The sequence below is a fragment of the Diadema antillarum genome, unplaced genomic scaffold (genome assembly GCF_040938485.1).
Source record: "Diadema antillarum isolate AM-2024a unplaced genomic scaffold, OU_Dant_1.0 seq00000193_RagTag, whole genome shotgun sequence".
Taxonomy (NCBI): Eukaryota; Metazoa; Echinodermata; class Echinoidea; order Diadematoida; family Diadematidae; genus Diadema; species Diadema antillarum.
The window spans coordinates 972,412-997,523 of NW_027271256.1; the positions used below are offsets into that span (position 1 = coordinate 972,412).

The window sequence follows — 25,112 nt, forward strand, 5'->3', positions numbered from 1 at the left end:
ATGTGAAAAGAGAGTCTTGCAAGTAAACTTTAACGTTTGACCTCAAATGACCTTTGACCTTATCCTGTGACCTCCAAAGGCACCATAACATGAAGGTACCCCCAGTGCATCTATGACCCAAGTTAGGTTGTAATCCAAGCAACTTATGTGAAGTTATTTGTCAAAAGAGAGTCTTGCAGGTAAACTTTAACACAGAAAAGAGAGTCTTGCACATACTCTTTAATATATGACCTCAAATGACCTTTGACATCATCACATGACCTCTGACAACACCATAACATGAAGATACCCCTAGTGCTTCTATCACCCAAGTGTGGCTGCCATTACTGTAGCAGATGCCAAGTTATGCATCATAAGAGAGTCTTGCAGGTAAACTTTAACATTTGTGACGGACGACGGACGGACGACGGGCGACGGACGGACGACGCACGACGGACGACGGACGGACGACGGACGGACGCCATTTGGATCCCTTAGTCTCGCCTTCACCTCCGGTGGGCGAGACAAAAAGAAATGACTTATTTGGACGTAACGCCGGACGCAGAGCATTAGGTGACTGGGGCCTTACGTAGACACCCGAACGCCCACACACAACACACATACGTAGGGCCTACGTAGCCCACGAACACCAAACCCCTCAGATACTCATGCAGGCACAAAACTGCGCTCACAAAGACGCACCATCACATACCCTTTGATATACACATACGCCACTATATACCACAACACACGTAAGCATACAGGCACACGTATGCACACAGACAAACAAACCACTACCACTATACAACCACCACACATGCACAGTTTCTACATATTGTATTATCATACTCCAAACTCACACACGCACACACACACACACACACACACACAACAATACGGAAACCCATACACAAGTCACTTATTGTACGCACCTACAAATCATACACATCACATATCATGCAGCTCACAATACACACACATACACACACACATACACACACACACACACACACACACATACGTATAACTTACCAGTCATACCCATCCCACCAAAGCTTAACACCGGAAGAACCACCCCGAGCCCGGGGCGACAATCTGTGACGGGGCGACAATCCGTGTCGCAACAAATTTTTTGCCATCACGGATTGTCGCCTTCGAGGTCAAAACTGGGAACTGCACAAGCGTCACGGATTGTCGCCCCGAACCGGGGGCGACAATCCGTGTAGGGGCGACAATCCATGTCGCAACAGACGGGCAACCCGGAAACATAATGCCTCCGGCACCACTTCGTGGCGGAGGCATAAACATGTAAAGAGAGAAGAATACATTGAAAGTATTTAAGCAGGCCATGAACATATAAAAAGAGACATCAAAACTTACAAAAAAAAATTGTTTTGTGATAAAGATTTTGAAGATTTTAGTAATACGGCCAATACTCTTAATTCCTTTTTTTTTCCAATAGTTGGAGAGAATCTGCGGGAAAAAAGTGCCACTGTCTGAGAGACATTATTCAAATTGTGTAGACCAATCTAAGTCTAGCTTTTTTTTTTTGTCAACTACAAAATATGAAATGATGGACATTGTTACTGGAATTGATAATAAACGTGTTATCATGAAAATGACATGATGACATCCACTTGTACATATTTTCCATTTGTATGATATTATGTTATAATATTGTATTATTCCTGATTCCTGAAACTTATTGATAGTGCTGCGCATATTTTAGATATTCATTCACATCTTGTTGGTATCTTCCTGGACTTCTCCAAGACGTTCGACACAGTTAATCATGAAATTTTCTTTCATAAATTGTCTCATTGTAGCCAAACAGAAAGAATTTGCATCTCTGAACAAGAAAAACTCAAGTCTCAAATCCATTGAATGTGGCGTCCCTCAGGGTAGTATATTAGGTCGTTCACTTTTATATCAGTGACTTTTGCAGATCATCTGATATATATGACTTCCATTTACATTTTGCTGATGATTCAATGTTTTCTTTTCCCATCAAAACCCAGTTACTCTATTAGACACCGTCAACTCTCAATCGAAAAAAGGGTGAATCAGTGGATAAGAGCTAATAAATTATCTTCAGAAAACTAAGTATATATTTTTTTCTTAAATCCCTAGAAACATTAAGGAGACATCTTATTTTTAATGACACTCGATTAGAACGGGTATACATGAAATTCCTTGTATCACAGTGGATGAAACACCTTTCGTGAGGGCCTCTCATCATTACTAAGTGAAATGATTTCACCTTAATGTTGGTATTACAATGTATTAACAGACTAAAGTTTCATATTCCATCGCCTTCTTTGTTATTGTTGTATTCTCCTTTAACCCTATCTCAATTGTGGAATTTTACCACCGGATAGCGCCCATCAAACGTCTTAAGATAAATTACTGTTATTGCAAATAAAAAAGTACTCCGTAATATGTTTGGGGTTTCCCATTTAGATTCATTATCCACTAAATATAAGTTTTTAAAGTTTAAAGATTTGCCCATTTTTTTTCAACTGGGTCAGTTTCTGTTACACTGCAACATAAAGGCTCTTCCCATCATTTTCATTTTAATGTTTTTTCTAATTCAATCCCTCCATGATTGTCCTATACTAGGTGGTCTAATGAGTATCATTTACCTCTTTTGAGAGCCTTATTAGCGCAGAATACATTATACACCAGCCCTAAATTTTGAAGCTCATTGAATATTGAAACTAAAAAAAAAAAAGAAACGAAGTCGTAACGCGCTTTTAAGAGTAATTTGAAATCTTTTATGTTGTTTTTACGGGTAAATTTTGGGTTAGATATTTATTTTCATCACCTACTATTTTACAAAAATAAAAATAGTAGGGTTAATTCATCGTTACGCAATGAAAAAAAAAACGGCATTACTAGCCAACAAGTAGGCAATGGAATGCGGCATCTTATTTGCATCCCCATAATTTTGCGCAGCTGCAGCGCGCAATCACCAGATGTACGAAGCACCTCCTTAATCCCCTTTTCCGATTCTCTTGTTCAGCCTGTAGGCATTCTCTCCTCCTTTCTTTTCTTTCTTCCTTTGTTTTTGCCGCATTCCTTCCAACCGTATCCCCCTCAGTTTAGTCATGTCCCGCAGTTATTTTGTTCCATTTTGTCTTAATTATTTTTTTGTTATGTTCTTGTAATTACATCTAATATTTTTGAAGATATTCTTTAGTGGTCCACAATCTACAAGCATTGCTTTTTAGTAGACCTCTAAGTTCTTCTTTCTCATGTTAAACCAAACTGTATATTTCCCAGTATGTATACATAATTTATATCTATAGATGTTTATGGACTATCGTCTATTTTTAGTATTTTGTAATGTATTATGCTTATGAAAGCCCTCCTGATTATCTTTGTGTTGTGGGTTGTTTTCACTTTAAAAAATGAGAATGAAATGAATGAATCGAACTGATTTAACAAAATCTGTAAATTTGCAACGCACTTGAAATCGCATCATGCGTCGCCATTGCAACCTGAGAGCAACGTCGTAGCCAGGATTTCATCGGGGGGGGGGGGAGTCTGCGAGAGAGCGAAGCGACGGAGCCCGAGCGAGCGGAGCGAGCGAGGGGGGGGGGGGAGGGTGTGGGAGGGGGGTTTCCCCCTCCCACGGTAGGAATTTTTTGCATTTTGATGTTGTAAATGGTGCAATTTGATGCATGCTTTTGCGCGTTTTGTCGACGTGAAACAGTCCCTCTTGTTTAAAGTAGCAGTTTATTTTGATGTAGATTATTCTTGAACAATTTGCCTATAAGATGGTATAATTTAGATACACTCCTTGTATTAATTCTTTTCACTGAATATCATGAACGAGACTGAACCCAAGCGAGCAGAGCGAGCGAGGGGGAGGGGAGGGTGTGGGAGGGGGTGTCCCCCTTCCAACGGTGAGAACTTTTTGCATTTTGATTTTGCAAATGACGCAATTTGATGCATGCTTTTGCGCGTTTTATCGACGTGAAACAGTCCCACTTGTTTAAGGTAGCAGTATATTTTAGTGTATATTATTATTGAACAATTTGCCTATAAAATGGTATAATTTAAATACACTTCTAGTATTAATTCTTTTCACTGAATATCATGAACGCGACTGAACCCGAGCGAGCGGAGTGAGCGAAGGGAAAGGGGAGGGTGTGGGAGGGGGGTGTCCCCCTCCCATGGTAAGAACTTTTTGCATTTTGATGTTGCAAATCATTGCAAATGATGCAATTTGATGCATGTTTTTGTGTGTTTTAACGAGTTGAAACAGTCCCACTTGTTTAGGGTTGCAATATATTTTAGTGTAGATTATTATTGAACAATTTGCCTATAAAATGGTATAATTTAAATACACTAGCCTTCTTGTATTAATTCTTACACCGAATATCATGAACGCTGTCTGTTCAGCAATCAAAGAGAAAAAGCATGCACACGAGGGTGAAGATTGGGGCATATCCCCTCCCACACGAAGGTGATTTTGCGTTTTCAGACCTGAAATTCAGCGATCTGGTGCAAATCTTTGGTGCAACACACACAACCTAAATTGGTAGGCAGGACTAATAAGAAGCTAGTCCAGATGGTGTCACCCTGGACTAGTGTCATTCTAGTAATGCTAGCTTGACTTGCTTATCGGACTACCGTGAAGTTAGTAATGACTACTGGACTTGGTAAGCCAAGGCAAGTAATGACTTCTGGACTTGCATAATGCTAGTCATGATGTTAGTTAACACTGCTGGACTAGGGAAATCAAGCTAATAATGAACATAAAACTACTCATCATGTTAGTAGTGATTGCTGGACTAGTTAGGCAAAAGATAGTCAAAGAGTGCTGGACTAGCACAAAGCTAGTCATGTCTGCTGAACTAAGTTACTAGCTTTGGATTTCCATGCTAGTCATGACTGCTGGACTAGCATGAGACTTGTAATGGATGCTGGACTATGCTGAGTAAGGCTAGTCATTGCTGCTTGACTAGAAAACGACTAGCTTTAAACTAGTGTAGATGGTGTCAAGTTACACTAACATAGAGCTAGTACAAACAGCTAGACTAGCTTATTGCTGGTCTGGCCCTTTTGACTAGCTTTCACCAAACCTAGTGCTGCATGTGTGACAAGCGAAAGCTAGTCAAGGTCTCGGAGATGAATCTGAAATGAAATTACATGTATGCAGATAATGTAACTGTGACGAAAATACATTAAAACAAAAGCAATAATATCAGGTTAAAAATCTCAAATTTTATTCATCCAACGAATGCTGCAAATTAATGTAGGCATCATAAACATCACAAATGAATCTTACATAATTGAAAAGAAATTGAATTGCAGCATTGAATAAACAAATGAATATACAGGGTTACATAAAAACACTCAATGCACAATGGGAAGCATGAAATAAATCAAGAGTCGAGCTCTACAACTGCATATCTCCTTATATACAACATTTATATAAAAATTGAACCCGTAAATGGCCATGTGTTGTGAACTTGCAACCCAAAAGGGTGGACCAAAAAAAAAAATTATGTTATGATTCATTGTTATATGAGCTCATTAAGCACATGAAATTGTGACACGGCAAGTGATAGAATAAAAAAAAAAAACGATGAAGGTACGGGGGAGGTGAGGGGGAGAGGGGAGAGAAACGGTACACATAAAGTCTATGGGAGCGATTTTTTTAATTATGTGAATAACTTTGCTATACTAGGAACTAGGCAGTTGATTTTGGTTTTATCTTACAGCTAGGACAGGTATAACAATCCAACTCCAAATGCATTATAAATTTCTCAATGATAATTATCTCAAATCAAGTCACAAAAGTTTTAATCATATGACCAAGTCAACTTAACACTATGAGAGCAAATTTATTATAATTCATAATTTTGGTATAATATGGGCTACAAACTTGATTTGAGTCTTTCTCATCCTTCTCATTATTTCAGCTTCATAACGCATGTTTTATTGTACAGTGTATTAAGAACTATAGATTATATGTGGCTATACAACTCGAAATCTGTGTCAAGGAGTAGCCGCAAGGCAAAGTCTGAAACTAAAGCAGAAATTCATTCCCAAGGATTGTGTACTTAATGTAGAGTACATGTATTTTCGAATTTAATTAGAGAAATCTGACTCTGGTTGCTTTCTTACAAATGATTATAACATAGGCATGCAGTAATAACTCATTGAGATAATGTGTGTGGTTCCTATACAATTTCGTTATTACAGAGTATATTTCATAAACTTTCACACACAAACACATTACTGTCCATAAGAATAAGATGTAATGAGGCTTGCAGTGATGTAACATCCAATACAAATGTAGGTACATGTAATGTATTAATCTGATCTAAAAATACAACAAACGGAACAAATTCTCTAAAAATTTCAGATTTTGACTTTCTTTTTATATCATGCCATTTTGCACAGAAAGGATGCATTTCTGAAGGTGGTATCAAGGTATGAAATCAGACTAGTACAAGACCGATGTTAGTACACAAAACAGTCTGTCCAAAGGGGTTTTCCGAGGTATTGTCATGAACAACATTTCATGAATATTCTTTATATTTAAGGTATCTATACTTAAAACGTATCTTGACTGTAATGCTTTCGGGTCTGGAGAGCAAGATTTTTTTTTTCCTCTCTTGGGGGCCCTATCCTCTGCCCCCCCCCCCCCCCCCGAGCTCCAAGGAGGTTATCATAGGTATTGAGGCATTGTCATGAACGTATATTCTTCACCTATAAAGATATCCATATACACCATATCTTGCCTATAATGCTTTTGGATCTGGAGTACAAAAGTTTCTCCCATCTTCCCTTGCCCCCCCCCCCCCTCGACCACATGCTCAACATGAACAACCTTGGGACCCTACCCACTAAGGATGATCCCAACCAAGTTTGACTGAAATCTGGACTCCGGTTTGAAGAAGATGGACATGTATTTTTTCCCCTTGGCCCCCACCACCGAAACTTGGGTCTTTCCATGAACAAACTATATTCTTTATATGTAAATGTATAGATCTACAAATAACATATTAACTGCATTGTTTTGGGGTCTGGAGAAGAAGATTTTTAAAGATTACCCCCCTTTTCCCCTTGGGGCCGTCCCCCTGGGCCACATGCTCCACATGAACAACTTTTGGTCCCTACCCCCTAAGAATGATCCCCACCAAGTTTGGTTGATATCCGCCCACCAGTTCTTGAGAAGATGAAAATGTAAAAGTCTATGCACGACGCATGACGAACAAAAAGCGATCGATCACAATAGCTCACTCAAGCCTTTGGCTCAGTTGAGTTTAAAATAGACACAATGAACATTACCCACTTCACTAGCAGTTGTTAAGACCACATTTTGAAAACAGTACATGGATCGACCAGTCTCTGTCCTGAAAATAGATCAATTTTTTTTTTCACCAGAAAACCAGTTTCTGACTAAAGGCAGTTTATCGTGTTACTGATATTTGATCATCTAATATTCAAATTAAATATCAACTAGCACTAATTGACAAAAAACTTCTTCAAATGGGAGCAATTTGAAACAGTTAACCAAAATAAACTAACAATTATACCTCAAATGACCTTGTTTTTTGACTTTTGAGGCTTTGACCCTGTCATGTGACTTCAAAGTGTGTCATAAGGGGAAAGTTACCAGAGTGCACCTATTATCCAAGTTTGGTTACGATTGAAGTTCAAAAAAGTTACTGAAACTGTAACAGGTGGACACATGGAAGGAAGCATGGATGAACATACAGAATTTGGATCGTTTTGTGTCATCACAATATTTGGTGAATACTGCCAGTTGTTTGGGAAAATAAAATCTTCCCTATAATAAGGTTGTTTTCAGGGCAGCTTGAAGTTTCAAAACAAACTCTTTTCATCGACAAGCCCTGTTCTACTTTTAGTGTTGAAGTGCTGCAGTACGTCCTGGTAACAGCTTCATGTTCAACTACAGATGAGCCTGATGAGGATGACTCTTCAACAAGAATGTAAGTTCCAACTTCAGAGGAGCATTTAATGTATCTCAAAAGAGGAAAAAGCAAGGATATGTACGTAGGCCTATACACCGATGGTAGCTGTCTCTTCTCGTTGGGCTTCTAGTCTAACGTTGGAATTGTGTTCAGTCAGTGGCTTGGTGGGAGCTGCAACTACTCTCTCTCTGCCTGAGTTGATGAGTGGTGTCATAGCTCCTCAAGGTCTCCAAACGATACTCAATGAATCCCGAGATCCTTGTCATACAGGTACTCCTGAAATATAAGAATGCATTGTAGGTCAAAGCTTTTTCTCGAGTCTCAACAAATTTCACTTTGGCACAGAGTTGACTATAACTGATGAAGATCTGATAGCAGTAGAAATACATGTAGTGGCATTCTTATGGAAGAAAACGAGAATAGGTTTATAATAAATGAACGGCGCAACTGGCATGTTGGAGCTTACGTTACATTACGTTACGTTGGAGTTTACGTACATCCAACCTAAGTCATGGAATCAGACCAATCTGCACACAAAAGTTATTAGACATCTATGAACATGTACATCAAAGATTATCAAAAGCCCCCACATTGCCTGTATATTTGCCCAATGATTTAATTAAGACATAGATGCAATTAATTTCCCTGTAAAGGCCATTTTTTTTTTTTTTTTTTGGGGGGGGGGGGGGGGGGGGGGGGGCTCATGACCATATCCTGAACAACTTTGGGTCCTTGCCCCCTAACTTAACAAGGATGATCAACTCCTAGTATGGTTGAATTCTGTCCACTATCTCTGGAGAAAAGTTGAAAATGTTCAAGTTTTTGCAAGCTAGATGAATAAGATACCATGTATGTCACTTAAGCTTTCTGCTAAAGAGGGCTAAAAAGTTGTAGATCACATAAACTTATGAGTATAAACTTACATATCCTTGTGCACCTTGTGTGGTGTCTCACAAAGTGGGGTACTGCATCGCAACTGCCTTGGCTTCAACGCGTCTTTTGCTCACTACTTGGGTATCTGAATTTAAAAAGGAAGCAAGAAGAATGTTAATCATATTCTACGAAGCAAATATATAACATCAAAAAATTGACCCTCATTTCAATCTTTTATGGGGCTGAACTATTTTAATGGTTTTTTTTCTTCTTGGCATTAATTTCTATTGCTATTCAGTACTGCTGTTTCAAGTACATTTATTCATGTGCTTCTTACATCAAATATCAGTTAATACAAATGAAAATTTCATGCAGATGGGTTAAGTGTGGATGTGCACAGTTAGTAGAAAAATACAAGATGTGATTATCCATCGAACTTTATGGCAAATCAATTTCCATTTTTTTATTCATCATTATTATAATCATATCATAAGTATTAGGACTATTATCATTTACATGTGGCCCAATGGGGCTACCAAGAAAATAAGTCAGCGCGGAGTCTTGTAGGTACACTCTGTTTACAGGTTTCATACAAGTATATCAGTCTTTATTTTTAAATCTATAACCATCACTTCATTTACAACGTTATACTTACCGGTCCCTTCATTTTTTTTTTTTTTTTTTTTGGGGGGGGGGGGCACATTTTAGACTGTTATTCTCTATATTTGAGAAGACAAAAACAAAAGTGAACAGGCAAATTAGATGGTGCTATATTGCATGGAAATGTATAGTACAAGACATGACAATGGGAAACTGGTTTTCCAGACCAGTATTCAAACAATTGAACTTACGCTGTACAGTTTTCTGCTTCCATTATCAACAAGAAATATGCTACGATGATCTGGATAAGCAGGTGTCTCCTTGGAGCAGTCAGAACTCCTTCCATCAGCTATTGAAGTATCTCCTCCCCCTTGGAGTGATGTGTGTGTTGAATTCCTGGGCAAATAAGTAAAATTTAAAGGTTTTACAAATCATACAAATTATGGCATGAGGATAATAGGTCCCTCCAGTTTATATTATAAACTTGAAGTGCAAAATCATTTAATATACATATTTGTCATAAGCAACGTTCAGCTCTACTTACACAACTCAAGACTGACCATAACATGGTTTTCACTTCTGTCGATACAGCAAGTACACATTTTTCTTAAGTACGAGTACTAACCTCTCAAGGCTTTCATTTTCAGAGAGAAGGACAGTTCCAAACTGCTCCATGAAGAATAATTAATACTTGAAAATCATTTCTTCAAACAAAACAAAACCAACAAAGCTTTCAGTCTCTTAATGTAGCCTCTTATGTAATTACTGAGACTCTAGAATGTAAAATAAATGTGAATCAATTTCAAACTAGTCTCCCTTCATTAATCATCGTTAGAGTTAGTGCAATGGAAGTCCATATCTCAGAGGCTCCTTCGCTGATGTTGGCCCGGTGTTTCCAGCATTCGTCAACCCTGCATTCAATGGCTAGTCGTCGGCCACATCTGTTACATGTACTTCTTCAATCTGATGATCTGCACCCTCGTGGTGTGACAGAGACTGTACAGCTATCAATCTGTCTTCGTTCTCCAAATGATGACCCCTATACCGAGTTCCTTTAAATCACCATCACTCCCGAAGAACTGTCATGTTACGTCTTTTTATCTGGAGGAAAGCATGAAAACACAATGTTCAGAAATGGATTTAGAACTCATCTCCACAAGACAATATGTGACTCTGCACCTCAAAACAAACAAAAAGTCGCCAGACATGAATTTTTAGTTAAGACCATATTCTGAAAGAGCAGACTTTAAGCTTTAAAATGATGTATAACTCAAATCAAATGGACTCTCCTAACCTATCTAAATATTGGAAAGAAAGCACAAACTCAGGAAAAGCGTGAACTGAGAATAGAGGCTCTGAAGTACAATGTCTATTCAAGCGCTTAATCTTTACCAAACGGTGCTGGCTGTGCGATGAATGGGACAAAAACAGGAAGTAAACCACCAGAGTAACAACAATGAAGGGATTATCAGATTAAACTGAAATTAAGCATGCCTCATTAACTCATTCTGTCCATAATCAATACCAACTTTCAAAGCAGTAGCACTATCCTTCCAAAAGTTATTAGAGTTGAAAGTGAAGAGTGTGGACAAGGTTTTTCGGAAATGAAAAAGGGATTTTAAAGACACAACTAATCACACTATTCTACCAAAAATGTTCGAGATAAACTGCTAAAAAAATACACTTTCCTGCCCGTTTTATGATACCAAATTTTAGCATAATGTAAAAGAAGACCCGCTCTTTCAGAAAATATGAAAAAGTCAAGTTCGACTAGGTTGACCCATTTCACTTATTTTCAGTCCTCACGCGAAATCAGTGTGTGCGACTTTATGTTCGTTTTGAGGTGCACTGTCACATATGCAGTTCCGTTTTGTCCACACAAATACTAAGTGTGCATCAATAGAAAAGCTAGAAATTACTTTTTAGCTACATCAATCAGCATATTTAGAAAGACAAAAAGATGATCTCTGCCAAATTTCAATGCCTAAGGTCACTTGTAACTTTCATAAAAAACAATGTTCAAATAGTACCCGTTGTCGTCTGCTAAAAGGGGGATCGATCTCCATGATGTGTGAGCACGTTGATCTTCAGCTAGGAGTGTGATGTCACAGTGGACTAACACTTAACAGTGCATGCATCGTATTTCTTACTTAGATGATTGCCACACATGACGTGGGAGTGCAATAGCACTATGGTATTCTCTCAGCTGTGTGGATGCTCGAATGTGGTGGCAAATAAAAGTCCTTTTTACTACATAGGTCATCACAATTATATAAATCACCAAATTTCACCATTTTTTTTTTATTACCGGATCAATCGAGATCACCTTCTGGCAACACAGCGTTAGTGATTCGGCTGTCGACTCAATAGCAATGTAGAGTTTCTAGACGCTTCTAGTCTATTGCATTAACCCTATTTCAACTGGGCTATTGGAGCCCAAGTTTTTACGGGGGGGGGGGGGGTCAATTTGACCACCCCTTCAGATCTCGGCCGCCGATCGCGCGATCGCCGCAAAATTTTGCCTGAAAATAGAGCCGGATGTCAACTACAAGATTACATGGTCATACAATAGAAAAAATGTTGATTTTATATTTTTGAATAAATTAATTATGCAAATTTATTCATGAAATTATATTTTTACATATAACTCCAACAAAAAGACTGAAGGATTGCTAAATTTTTGTGTCAGAGTTCAAGACACATCAAACAATTTTCTTTAAAAAAAATAGCGCAGTCAAAATCAGTTTCGTTTGTTTTTTTATTGTTTTGTTAATTTTTCATGTATTTTACTGTTTTTTCGATCTTTTGTTTTCCATTGTTTGTTTTTTCCCAAAATTTGTTGCAGGCACTTTTTCAAGCTTATGTACATTAGAATTGATTAATTTCAATGGTTAAAAGTTGAAATAATCTAATTATATCAATTAAACAAAAACACAAACAAACAAACCACAATTTGCATAGGATTTGCACAGAAATCATGAATTTGAGCTGTTTTCAGGTTGACATGCATATGCAAAACATTGCGTAACTTCAAAATGGTGTACCCGGACGTCGCAAATTTGGTCTCAAAATATGCAGGAGACTTCAAAAAAAAAAAAAAAAGTCATGAAATGACGCGGCAAAATCTTTGCGCGTTGCGAAATCCTGGCGTGAAATGTCGAGAAAGGGGTCAATTTGACCCCCCCCCCCCCCCCCCTGTTAAAATAGGGTTAATTATAGCACAGCTTTATATACCGGTACGTCGATCTCTAACCGTGGTCTAAACTCGACTAGACGTCTCCCTCTACATACTTTACAGTGATCATCTCTCATGCTATGCTTGTAGTCCATGTAGAGTTCATACCACTGCACTGTAGGCCTAATGTTAGGTCTATAATACCGCAATGAGAACCGGACCTAGGCCCTAGGATATAGCTTATCCTGGAAAACCGTTCAATAGGCCCTAGATGTTTAACAGTGGTCTAGGTTCTGCTTCTACTACATTCTAGGGCTAAATCGTGATATCGGTCCCCTCTCATTCTGCGTGTGTGTCTCCACTAATGCGCAAAGTCTATGGAGGTTGAAAGAAGTCCCCAGCTATAGCGGTGAAGGGTGAGTGGGGACCTAACCGGAGTTCTAGACTACCTACTAATAGAAAAACTACTAGTTGGGCCTAACCCGTTAGTAATAGTAGGCCTATTTCGCGTTAATGCTGTTCTAGTTGGAATAGAATAAATGAGTAGGGCCTACAATTAACGCCAACGGTTGTGAGACTTGTTTGGACTAACGGTTAGACTTTTACAGTTAGACTTAGAGTACGGTAAGCCCTACCTCGGTAGAACCCCAACTTAAGTACATGTAGACTAGACCGTGTCTAGTTCTATTAGTTTCTCTAAGATCTAACATTACACTGTTAGTAGTTAACGTTAGGCCTACGACTAACGTTCTGGAGAATTTAGACTCAGAGTTTAGTGTGTCCCAATATTTTCTGAAACGCATAATGTTAACGTTAGAACTTTTAGAACTCTATTAGAAGATAGCTCCTGATGATCGATGTATCATGAGAGGCATTTTTTCAACTTCGCTCTATAGGTGCCTACAAAAGTACAAGTAGCCCCCTAACACAGTTACAATGTCAGATGTACAATGTCAATGACGGGTACATTCGTCACTCATTTTTGTTAATTTTGGAAATCATAACCTGGTCTAGACTCTATTTTGTTTGAAAAATGCGTTTCTAACGTTAAAAAGTTAAAGACTTTATAGAACGCGAATAGGCCGAGCCCCATCCCAACATGCACAAAGACTCAAAGTATTACTGTAGTATTAGATCCTAACACCTAACAGTTGAGTTTCGGCCTCGATTCTAGCTGTTAGGTGTTAGATCGTAAGGTAACTGCGACCAGCCCCATAGCTAACTGTGTACACTAACGTTACAAGGAGCGCGTCCCGGGCCCGGGGTTACTAGTATTCGTAAGGTAACTTAGATGGTCGTTTACGGAGAGGTAGACTAGCCCATAATACTGGAAAAACTCAACAAGTTATAATTAGATCGATCTATGGTTTGCTTACCTTCAAAAATGTGAATAATATCTCCGCCCCACTCCATTTGAAGACAGAAATTTTCTCACGTCCATTACATCCAGGCTCTCACGATTGCACACGCACGTAAATCCTATGCATATATAAATACACGCACAGCACATCGTATACACATGCACACAGTACGTCCACGCACAGGCGACGCGTCGCTCAGGTAAACCTTCCCGCGCCCAAACCAGGGGAAATTGCGGCTGGTGATTGGCTTAAAGTAAACACATGACAGGGGAATTCTCAATTTCTATTGGCCTAACCAAATGCATTCAAATATGTATTCACTGGAATTCACCCTAGTTCTGCCAGCTTGACTTACTAGTTCACGGTAGTTCCTTCACTTTTACTAACATGCGCTGTTTTCGTAAGATCAACGAGTTTATGATAGTTTCTCCACTTCGACTAGCTTTACACTAGTTCCTCCACTTTGACTAATTCTTGGCGTATACACTGCAAACTAGTACAGCATACAATTTTATGCTAGTCAGACTTGATTGACTAGCTTTGGGTTAGTAAACCATGGCCTGATTTAATCCAGCAGAGCATTACTAGCTGCATTGCCGCATTTTACTATCATCGTGTTCGTAGGCACTATAGCAATTTTTACGAACCGTGCTCGACTAGTTTAATGCTAGTCAGGCCAGGAATTGACCCATTTAGGTTGTGTGTGAATACTATTTCATCGAAGTGTTAAAATCGCGGAATTTAGCTCTTATTCCGAATGTGCGCCATCTGTGTGTATGTATAAAGTCTAGTGAGGTAGAGCTTAGAGGAAGGGGGATTCCCCCTCCCGCTCGCGGAGCTTTTGCGGTTTTAGATTTGAAATAAAGCGATCTGGGTATAGCCACAGTCTATTTCTATGCATGGCGGGGGGGGGGGGGGAGGGGCGGGCGAGCAGGGAGAAGGCGTGGGCGAGTGTTATCTCCACCCTTCCCTTCCGATGGAGCTTTTGCCTTTTTAAGGTTGAAATTGAGATATCTCGTATGCGCATGAATCAACATTTGGGAAATCACAAAAAAAAAAAAGAATGATGGGGGGGGGGGGGACTGAGGGAGGAAAGGGTCGATTAAAAGGGGAAATTCCCCTGACACATGAGGAAACCTTGAGCTTTCGGAATATAAGTGATAAGTCTTGTGCACTCAGAATTATTCATAATTTTTTTGTAAATCTAAAAATTGTACTTAGCTAGGGAAAGAGGCACAGAAGGGGAGGGTTTGGGAGGGGGATACCCCCTCCCAAGCACGAGAGATTTTGCATATTTTGAATTGAAATTCAACGATCTGATGCACACTTTGAGTGAAATATTCAAAAAATATATATCTTATTTCATGAAAGGTTGCAAAGGAGACCCGCTTCATGTGCATGCATACAATATACACGCATTTTTTTTTCCGCCTCCCAAATCCCCGGTCCAAATCTTAGGGGGGGGGGGGGGGGGGGGCGACCGCCCCCATCGCCCCCCCCCCCCCCCCTGGCTACGCCAGTGCCTGAGAGGCCATGTTATGAAACAACACCAAATTGTAGATCAGAAATCTCTTCTTTTGACGACTAAATGGAACATACGTAATGGGTTTTCTTAGAAAAAGAGATGTTTTCACTAAGGAAATTTTATGTGTCCTGCATTTAGGATTAAAAGAGCAACACTGAGACTACGATAACTGGTTTAATCACTGCATATAAAGAGGTCCAGAGGGTAATCATTTACCTGATGATTTATTACAGGATGGCTGCAAAACATCCATTCGATGTGAATTCTTTCCTGAGAGACATTGCCAGAGAGATCCATGCACATCCTGATCACAATCGAGTTATCGATGTCCTTGGCGAAATGATGGGCTACCATGCGGGAGACATCGAGAACTTCAAAAAGTCTAATTCCAAACACCATCTGATCACAACCGATGGAACTATTAGCATGCTTCGTCAGTGGAATGAGGGGAGGAGCCAATCGTCAGTAGATCTTCAATCGTGCCTAAGAGACTTTCTGAGCTGTGCTGTAATGAAATGTCCGACTGTTGGGATGCATAAACAATCGGGTAAGTTATCACACCGTTAACCTGTTATGAACGATTAAAAGAGATAGAAACTCATCAAATTCACTATAAACAGTGATTCAAAAATCAAACATCATACCATTGAATGATTACTCCAGATTACCATGACTTTATCATAATAATGTGAAGGCATTTGCCCAAGCTTTTTCATAATAATTATGGTCACTTTATCCCGTTGTAGACGAGTCCCGAGTATACTCGGGCAAGCGTCTATGGGACATTCGTTTTGTAGCAAAATAAAACATCAATACTATCATGAGTGAAATTTATGATGGTAAGAATGGGGGTAGAGGCAGCTGAAGGGGAAACTACTGCTCCTGAAAGCTACTATTTTTTTTCTGTGTTCTGCAACTTTTTGTGAGTGATTCATCATGTAAACATTGTTGGGACTATTGCCATCCACCAGGAGACACATCATGATATTCTTTTGCTGTGACTGGCCCTAGTTGGGCAGTAACTTCTTGTGCCATTTTGGACCACAAATATCAGAAACAGTGCCTCAGTCCCACATGTTCAATATTTACGCTGTGTGTTGGAGTGTTCTTTGATGGCTTGGGATTTTGTACCAACACTTGCTCCACGCTTTGGCTTTTGAGGTGTCAATACAAGCAACCTCTGGTGGCATCTCATTGAGCTTGATTACCTGCTAATCCCCAGACAATAGACAACCATCTCCATTCAGGACAGTCTTTGTGTCTTCCCACTATGTCATCTGGTGCCTCCTCTGTAAAGACCAGGTCTCAGTCAATAGACCTGAATGACTCCGCCCTTGTGCAAGAAGTCATAAAAGACATACTTCAAAGCAAGAGTTTCCTCTCTTTGGTGGAGGGAACAATCGCCAAGCGGGTCAAAGCCATGGAAGAGACTATAGAAAAACAGCAGGCACTGATCATGGAGCTGGAAGTCAGCAATAATGAGAAATCCAGGCAGATCAGCGACCTCCAAAGCGACCTCAGCAAGCACAATGACAGGCTTCATGCCATCGACTTGAAAATAGATGCCCAGGAACAATACTCGCGGAAAAATTGTGTCAGGCTCTTTGGTTGCCCGGAAAAACCAGGGGAAAACACCGACATCACTGTGCTGAAAGTGGCTAGCGAGCATCTTCAAGTTGATCTGAAGTTGGACGACATCGAGCGCTCCCACAGGGTTGGTATCAGAAAGGAACATCCCAACAAGGACAGTCCAAGAGGCATTATCATCAAATTCAAGTCATACAGAGAGCGACAAGAGTTCATCTCAAAGCGACGTAAACTGAAAGGTCAGAAAATGGCAATTGTTGAGGACCTCATCGCCCGAAATCAAAAGTTGTTGAATGACACTCGGTCAAACGCAAAAGTGGACAAGGCGTGGAGCAAGGACGGACGTGTGTATGCACTGCTGAAAGGAAAAGACAATCAAACAAAATGATCCATAACAATGATGACCTCAAAAAGTTGTAATTTGTGATGTCGCTAATATCTCAAAATTAATGTGAAATTCCTGGTGGATTTTGTCCCCCACCCAAGTGTAGGAAAGCAGGTTGATTCACTTGACTCACTTTTTACCTGTTCTCTCACTTCTTTTTCTCATTTTGATTATATGTACTTTCTTTTTTGGTTTATCAAAAAGCCTGCTTATGTTCTTTACGCTGTGAAAACCATTGTTTATCTGTTTTTTTCCACAGTTTGTATTGATCTTTGCGTAGCCAAAGTTTTTACTATGTTGTGTTTGTGTATCATTAATGCGAATGTAATGTTTTGTGTATCTGGAAGGAGATCAACATATGTTTTACTATCTCAGGCATGTTGGTACCATGTGACAAAATTTCTATATTGTAATAATTGCACAGATTTAGGAATTCCATCAATGGAATCCAACTTTTCGTAAATTTCTAATGAGTGAAACTATAGAAGATATAGATCCTGATGTGAACATTTTGAATTCTTGCTATTCTTATAATTGTTACACCCCAAGTGAGTTCAATGCTCATTTTAAACATACTGCTGCTTTTAGCTTGATACATTTCAATGCTCGAAGTCTCCAAAGAAATTTTGAGGAAATTACAAACTTTTTGTGTTTACTAAAGCTTTCCTTCTCCATTATTGCCATAACACAAACTTGGATTTCTGGCACTCCATGTATTCCTTTTGATTTAGAAGGATACACTTTTGTCAATTCTAATAGGCATTCTGGGCGAGGGGGTGGGGTAGGTTTATTCATATCATATGGCATCAGATTTAAGATAAATAATTATGTTGTTCAGACAGAAGAAGAAAAATATTGTTGTGAATATTTATTTGTTGATTTTTGTGTAAATGATGTAAAACATACTGTCGGGGTTATGTATAAAAAGCCTGGTTGCAATAATGATGTTTTTCTTAATTTTTATGATAAAGTTACTCGGTGCAGTTTTACATGAGCGTAAAAATGTGTACATTTTAGGGGATTTTAATATCAATTTACTAAAAGAGTCTTTAGATAATATTGGACGTAATTTTCTTAATCTAAATTCATCATCTGCTTTATTCCCTGTCATTGATTCCCCAAGTCGTATCACTACTGATACTGCATCACTCATTGACAATATTTTTACAAATGTTATAGATGCTAAACTTGATTGTGGTTCTTTTGAGGTTGGTATCACCGACCATTTACCTATATTCTTACTTACTAACATGCCATTATCAAAAAATAAGCAAAACATGACAAAAATTACACGTGAGATATCAACTGAAAGAGTTAATATCCTTAATTATGAATTGTATAATGTAGATTGGTCTTCTGTTTATACATCCAATGATGCAAATGAGGCTCATAACAATTTTTTAAATTTTGTTTATAAGTTTGTTAGATAAGTATATACCAATTAAGAAAATTGACTTCTGTAAGAAAAAGATAAGGAAGCCATGGATTACTCCAAAACTTTTGAAACATATTAAGCGTAAGAATAAATTGTATAAAATGTTTCTTAATGAAAAAACTCTTTTGAGTGAAATGAAATATAAAAGGTATCGGAATAAAGTGAATAATTATTTGCGTTATGCTAAGAAAACATATTATTTAAATAAAATAAATCAAAATAGGAGTAATATTAAAGGTACATGGTCAGTTATAAATGATATTCTTAGAAAATCAAAGAAAAGTATTCCAGAATATTTTGTTTGTGATGAGAAAGAAGAGGGTGATCCACAAACTATTGCTGATGAATTTAATTCTTATTTTGAGAATTGTTGTTCAACTTTATTAGAATCAATGACTCCTGTCAACAACAATCATAATGTAACCATTCAAACTTATCTTTCCGATAGTTGTCAAAAGTCAATTTTTTTAAAGCCCATAACAGAATTTGAAATATTAGAAGTTTGTAAATCATTAAAGAATGATATTATTTGTAATAGTCAATATGGTTTCAGAAAACATCATTCCACTGCTCATGCAATTATGGATTTACAAGACAAAACAATCTCATCTATTAATAAGAACAATTTTGGATTAGGAATATTTATGGATTTGTCAAAAGCATTTGATAGTGTTGATCATCAGATTTTGTTGCATAAATTGAGTCATTATGGTATTCGAGGAATTGCTTTAGAGTGGTTTGTTAGTTATCTAGATAATCGCTCTCAATATACATTTTTTGCTAATTGCCACTCATATTCAGTCAAATCAAGCGTGGTGTACCGCAAGGATCAATTTTGGGACCCCTTTTGTTTTTGTTATATATCAATGATTTAACTAGATGTACTCAAAATTTGGAATTTGTATTATATGCGGATGATACAACTCTATTTCACACTCAGTCAGACACTTTAAGTTTAAAAGAAAATTTAGAATGTGAGCTGAATAAAGTTGTGACATGGTTTTAACTCAATAAACTGATTGTTAATTTTGAGAAAACATATTATATTCCTTTTTATGATAGATCAAATGAAGTGAGTAATATAGTAGAAAATATTACTCTTATTATTGATTCGCACAGTATATGTAAATCTGATAGTGTTAATTTTTTGGGTATGTATATTGATAGGCATTTACAGTGGAATGCACACGTAGAATACATAGATAATAAAGTTTCAACGAGTATAGGTATTTCATACAGACTTAAATATTATTTACCTTTATCTACCCTTCTTATTTTGTATAATTCTTTGGTATTACCATATCTTACGTATTGTATCCCAGTTTGGGGCAACTGTAATCAGTCAAAGATGAATTCGTTACTAAAATTACAAAAGAAAGGAGTACGTATATATACAGGTAGTCATTATCTTGCTCACTCTGCACCACTATTTAAAAAACTGTGTGTTTTGAAGATTCATGACTTATATATCATTCATACTGCAAAACTTGGGTTTTCTTACTTCCAAAATTTATTACCTGTTAATATATCAGAGATGTTTAGTATGAACAGCAGTATTCATAATTACAACACCCGCATATGTAATGATTTTCATTTGTTCAAAGTTGATTCGGCTTACACAAAAAGATCTCTTCGCTTTAGCTTTCCCATTGTTTGGAATTCCATACCAAGTGAGATACGTTCATGCTCAAATTTACGATTATTCAAAAAGTCTCTTCAAAGATTTCTCCTGCTTAAATACTGATTATTTAATGTCTCCACCATTTCCTCCTGTTGTTCGTGATATGATGTGTGTTCTGTATTGTGCATGTGTTAATGTAATTTGTTGATTTTTGCCTATATTATGTTGTATAGAGGACTTTTCCCCCACAAGGCCTCTAAGCCTTCTTTCAAGTTCTCTGTTTATTTCACATTTCACTTTAACTTTAATCGATGGCATAATTTCAATTTCAATTCAATTCAATTCAAAGTTTATTTCATTTTCCGACAAAAACATAAGTTACACTTCTTTTGACAACAGAGAATAAGGTAAACAGAACATTATGTATTGAAAAGAATGTACAACATTGAGGACCTTATAGTAATTATACATTGTTGTGAAAAAAGAAACAGAAGTGATCGAAATGAAGTACATGTATAACTTTGCTTAAAGTGCGAAAAATGGAGAGACCCACTAAAAAGACAGAGCTTGTAGAATGTGGGCCCCTCTGGAAAAATAACATCAGTGGGAAAATTAATTGAAGCATCATAAATACAAAAGGGAAGAAAAAAAGAAAAAAAGAAAAAAAGAAGAAGAAGTCTGGAAGCCCACTGAGAATTAGATTCACAGATAAATACATTTACTTTTATAGACGCGAACGAACATAGAAAACGACTAGACAACGAAACAACTACTGAAGAAAAGGTTGTACGGGACAAAACGGAATGGACAAGACTAACAAACAGAAGACAAAATAGCAAACGAAAATGCACAACAGAGACAGCGATCTCCGACAGAAGCATGTCAAGAGAAACAGATGATAGTTGTGGAGAAAAAAAGTGATATTGTAACGCCTGAAAGGAGAAAAGCAAGGAAATGAGGGGACGTATGGACTGGAGTAAGACAGAAATTCAAGTCTTTGACGCTTTGGGCGATAGCGTAGATGGCAGCAGACATCCACTAAAAAGAATACAATTTATTCTTCAAAGAGGAAAAAAGGTAATTAAGTCAGTATGTGAGAAAGAAGGCCAAATGGCTAGTTCAGTACTGTAGAGTCATACGATTGCAATAGAAAGGACTTCAGTCTCCTCTTGAAAGAATATATAGATGGGGCGTTTTTTATATCATGATTCAAAGAATTCCAATAATTTGGGCCTATATAAATAAGTGTATTTTTAGCAAGGATCGTGCGTAAAAGGGGTAAATGAAATTCATTGGAACGCCTAGTGGGATATTCATGAAATGATTGGTTTTTGAGGAACATAGAATCAAAAATAGATGGGAGCAAATTGTTGCAATAATTGTACATAAATTGGCCTAAATTATACAAAAACAGATCTTTAATTTTCAAGAGCTTGCTAGAGGCAAACAACGTGTTTGTATGAGAACGTACAGGGGAATGGCAGATAACGCGGAGGGCTTTCTTTTGCAAGAGGGACACTCTTTCAAGTAAATTCTGATGCGTGTTGCCCCAAACTAAAACTCCATAATTCAAATGAGGCAATATTAATGACGAATATAACATAAGTAATATTTTTTGTGGAATATAAAATTTCAATCTATTTATAACACCTATATTACGCGATATTATATTACAAATATTATCAACATGTGATTTCCAGGAAAGTTTATTATCCACAATGACCCCCAAAAATTTAATATTTGATACTCTTTGTAGATGAGAATCATCTAAAACTATATTTGTGTTTAAATTATCAACAGTATTACTAAAAATCATATATTTTGTTTTTTGAGCATTGAGTGATAACTTGTTAGCTCTGACCCAGTTTGTCACTTTTTGCAATTCAATATTGATTTTTTTCAAATTGTAAGAAAGAGTTGATTACAGTAAGTGTATTGTATGCATTGTATTTGTTGTATTTTTATTTGAAATGGAAATGAATAAACGAAACGAAACGAAATTTGGGTCATTTTCATTTTCATATTATAGCGCCCTCTCCCATCACTCCTTGTCCAGCCCAATTCATGTACGTGTATACACGAAATGAACACGACTTGCTGGACAGTGATGAGGAGGTAAGTTGGAAAAAACGAAGGAATGGAAGCAAAATAGGAGCAAAGTGCTTTAGGTCAGATGAGGGAAAGGTACACAAATTGCAAAAGAACCAAGTTCCTGCCATTTGAATAACACAGAAGTATTAAGGAAAAATGTGGGAAAATGTGTTTTCAGTGCGCATGTTAGTAAAAGGCCTGTGTGTGGTCTGAATTCAGTCGTAACAAAAATGTTGCACAATCAAACCATTTTAGAAGATTGGCAAACTAGTGTAGTGACAGCATTTTTACCTTACCTTTGAACGAATGGCCAAACAGATTTAGAGAATTGATGTCTAGTAAAACGTGTGTATTATAACCTTATGAAGATACTTTCCCGCACTGCAGAGACAAGGGGAAAATTGTGACATTTTGCAATTTAATCTTGACCAATGACCTGTGACCCTTGACCTTAGGTATGTGCAACCATGAGTTGATAGGGACAGCTTTATCCACTTATTATTATGCATGTGCAAAGTTTAAGTTGGGTACCTCAAGCGGTTCCTTTGTTATCGTCCACATATCATTCTTTGTATAGAGACAGATAAAAGACATTTCCACGCATTTAACAAATACACATATTATGCACATTATAGCTCCCATGTAGGCCTATACACACAGATGTGCACACACAGAGATACACACACATGATCAATTAGTATAGTGATGAGGAACATTATACTATGGTAGGCAGCTACATTTTATAAGCCATAAGGACTAAAAGCTAAAAAAGTAACAAAACTCTCATTAATATACATATATATATATATATATATACCATTAATACAGCAGCCTATTATAATGTGAACGTGCATCACAAAACCAACAAAAAGTTGGACCCCTTGATTGTACATGAGAACTCAAAAGAGGTGAAACGGCCCAACCAAGTCAGTCTTGAGTTTTTTCATGTTTTCTGAAAAAAAAAAATATTCTTGTTCTACAGTATCCCTAAGTTTGTGATCATAACATGAATCGGAAAGTGTGTTTTTCAGTAGTTTTTCTACAACCCCTTTCTTGTAGTGTAGTTCGATAAGTTCTGTCAATAGAGAAACCTTTCATATCCTTTGCACACTCTTCACTTTCAACTACTCAGTATACTAACTTTTGAAAGCAAAATGCTACTTATTTGAAAGTTGGCATTTATCATGGACAGAATGTGTTAATAGAGCCTGCTTAATTCAGCTTTATCTGATAATCTCGTCGTTGTTGTGCTCCGGTGGTAAACATCCTCTTTTTTGTCCATTTTTTCGCACAGGTTGCACGGCTTGGTAAAGATTAAGCGCTTGGATAGACCCTATACTTCAGAGCCTCTTTTCTCTGTTCACGTTTTCCCGGAGTGTGTGCATTATTACCAATATTTAGATAGGATACGAGAATATGTTTGAATTGGGTTACATATAACTTTAAAGCTTAGAGTCTGCTCTTTCAGAATTTGCCCTTAACCATAAATTCTTATCTAGCGACTTTTTGTTGGTTTTGTGATGCAGGGTCACATATGATTCAAAGAACAACCCGAGTCCATCAATATGACTCAAAGAACGACCCAAGTCCATAATTATGATTCAAAGAACGACCCAAGTCCATCACACTAAATGACCTCTCAACAATTAATGTAAGCGTTAATTTTGATAATGATATATTATGTACTAACTTGTTTATTCAATGTTGCCTTCCCATCACAGTTAATTAGAATATAATCATAAAACAAATATATTTATATCTTTTAAGTTTACTCGAAATGACCCTCCATGGACTTGGGTCATTCTTATATTCCCATACTCAATTCAACATCGTCTCGAGAAAATAGTAGAAGCAAAATATGTATCATTTAAGTATTTGTAGTGCCGCTGTCTATAGCTCTTAACGCGTGAAACTGGAGTTAACCCGTTGAGGACGGCTGTTTTTGCTACAACACGTATTTTCCTATAGGCACTTGAACGAGTATTTATCCAACATTTGATATACACATTGTGATGTATAGACCTTAAAACTTAGCCTTCTCAGACATACTCCAAAGAGTTCCAAAAAGTAGTAATGGCATCAATTAAGAAAATGAACTCCCTGTTCAGTTGACATGACTTACACTCATTTCATTCTTTCAGAGTCAGCATTGTCAGGGGAAGAACCGAATGACCTTCCAAGTGATGAAGTTTTGCAATTGAAAGAAGAGCTACGGATGTTCTATCAAGGCATGTACAGCAACGTGCGCGCTTCTCCACTTTACCGCGAATCAGCAATGAAGCTGGAAGACGTATATACACATCTAGCCATGTACTCTGAAGGTATGGATGGGAGAAAAACGAATATGAATTACGACGATTTTATCAAACACTTGGAAAATATTTCTTCTCAAAGATATCTGGACAATCACATTGCATTGTTCGGAGAAGCCGGTGTTGGCAAGACAACTTTTCTCGCCAAACTCACAATGGACTGGGCTTTGGGTAGAAGTCTGAACAATATTGATCTCCTCTTTCTAATTCATT

General features: G+C 37.6%; 1 long non-coding RNA gene across 1 annotated transcript; it reads right to left on the bottom strand.

Annotated features, from left to right (window-relative positions):
* Positions 1-8,093: 8,093 nt before the first annotated feature.
* On the bottom strand, positions 8,094-14,029 carry LOC139728698 (uncharacterized). Its single transcript, XR_011710824.1, has 4 exons — positions 13,959-14,029; positions 9,659-9,803; positions 8,858-8,952; positions 8,094-8,210 (listed from the first exon to the last, which is right to left on the bottom strand). It is a non-coding gene; the product is annotated as an uncharacterized lncRNA (long non-coding RNA).
* Positions 14,030-25,112: the final 11,083 nt, after the last annotated feature.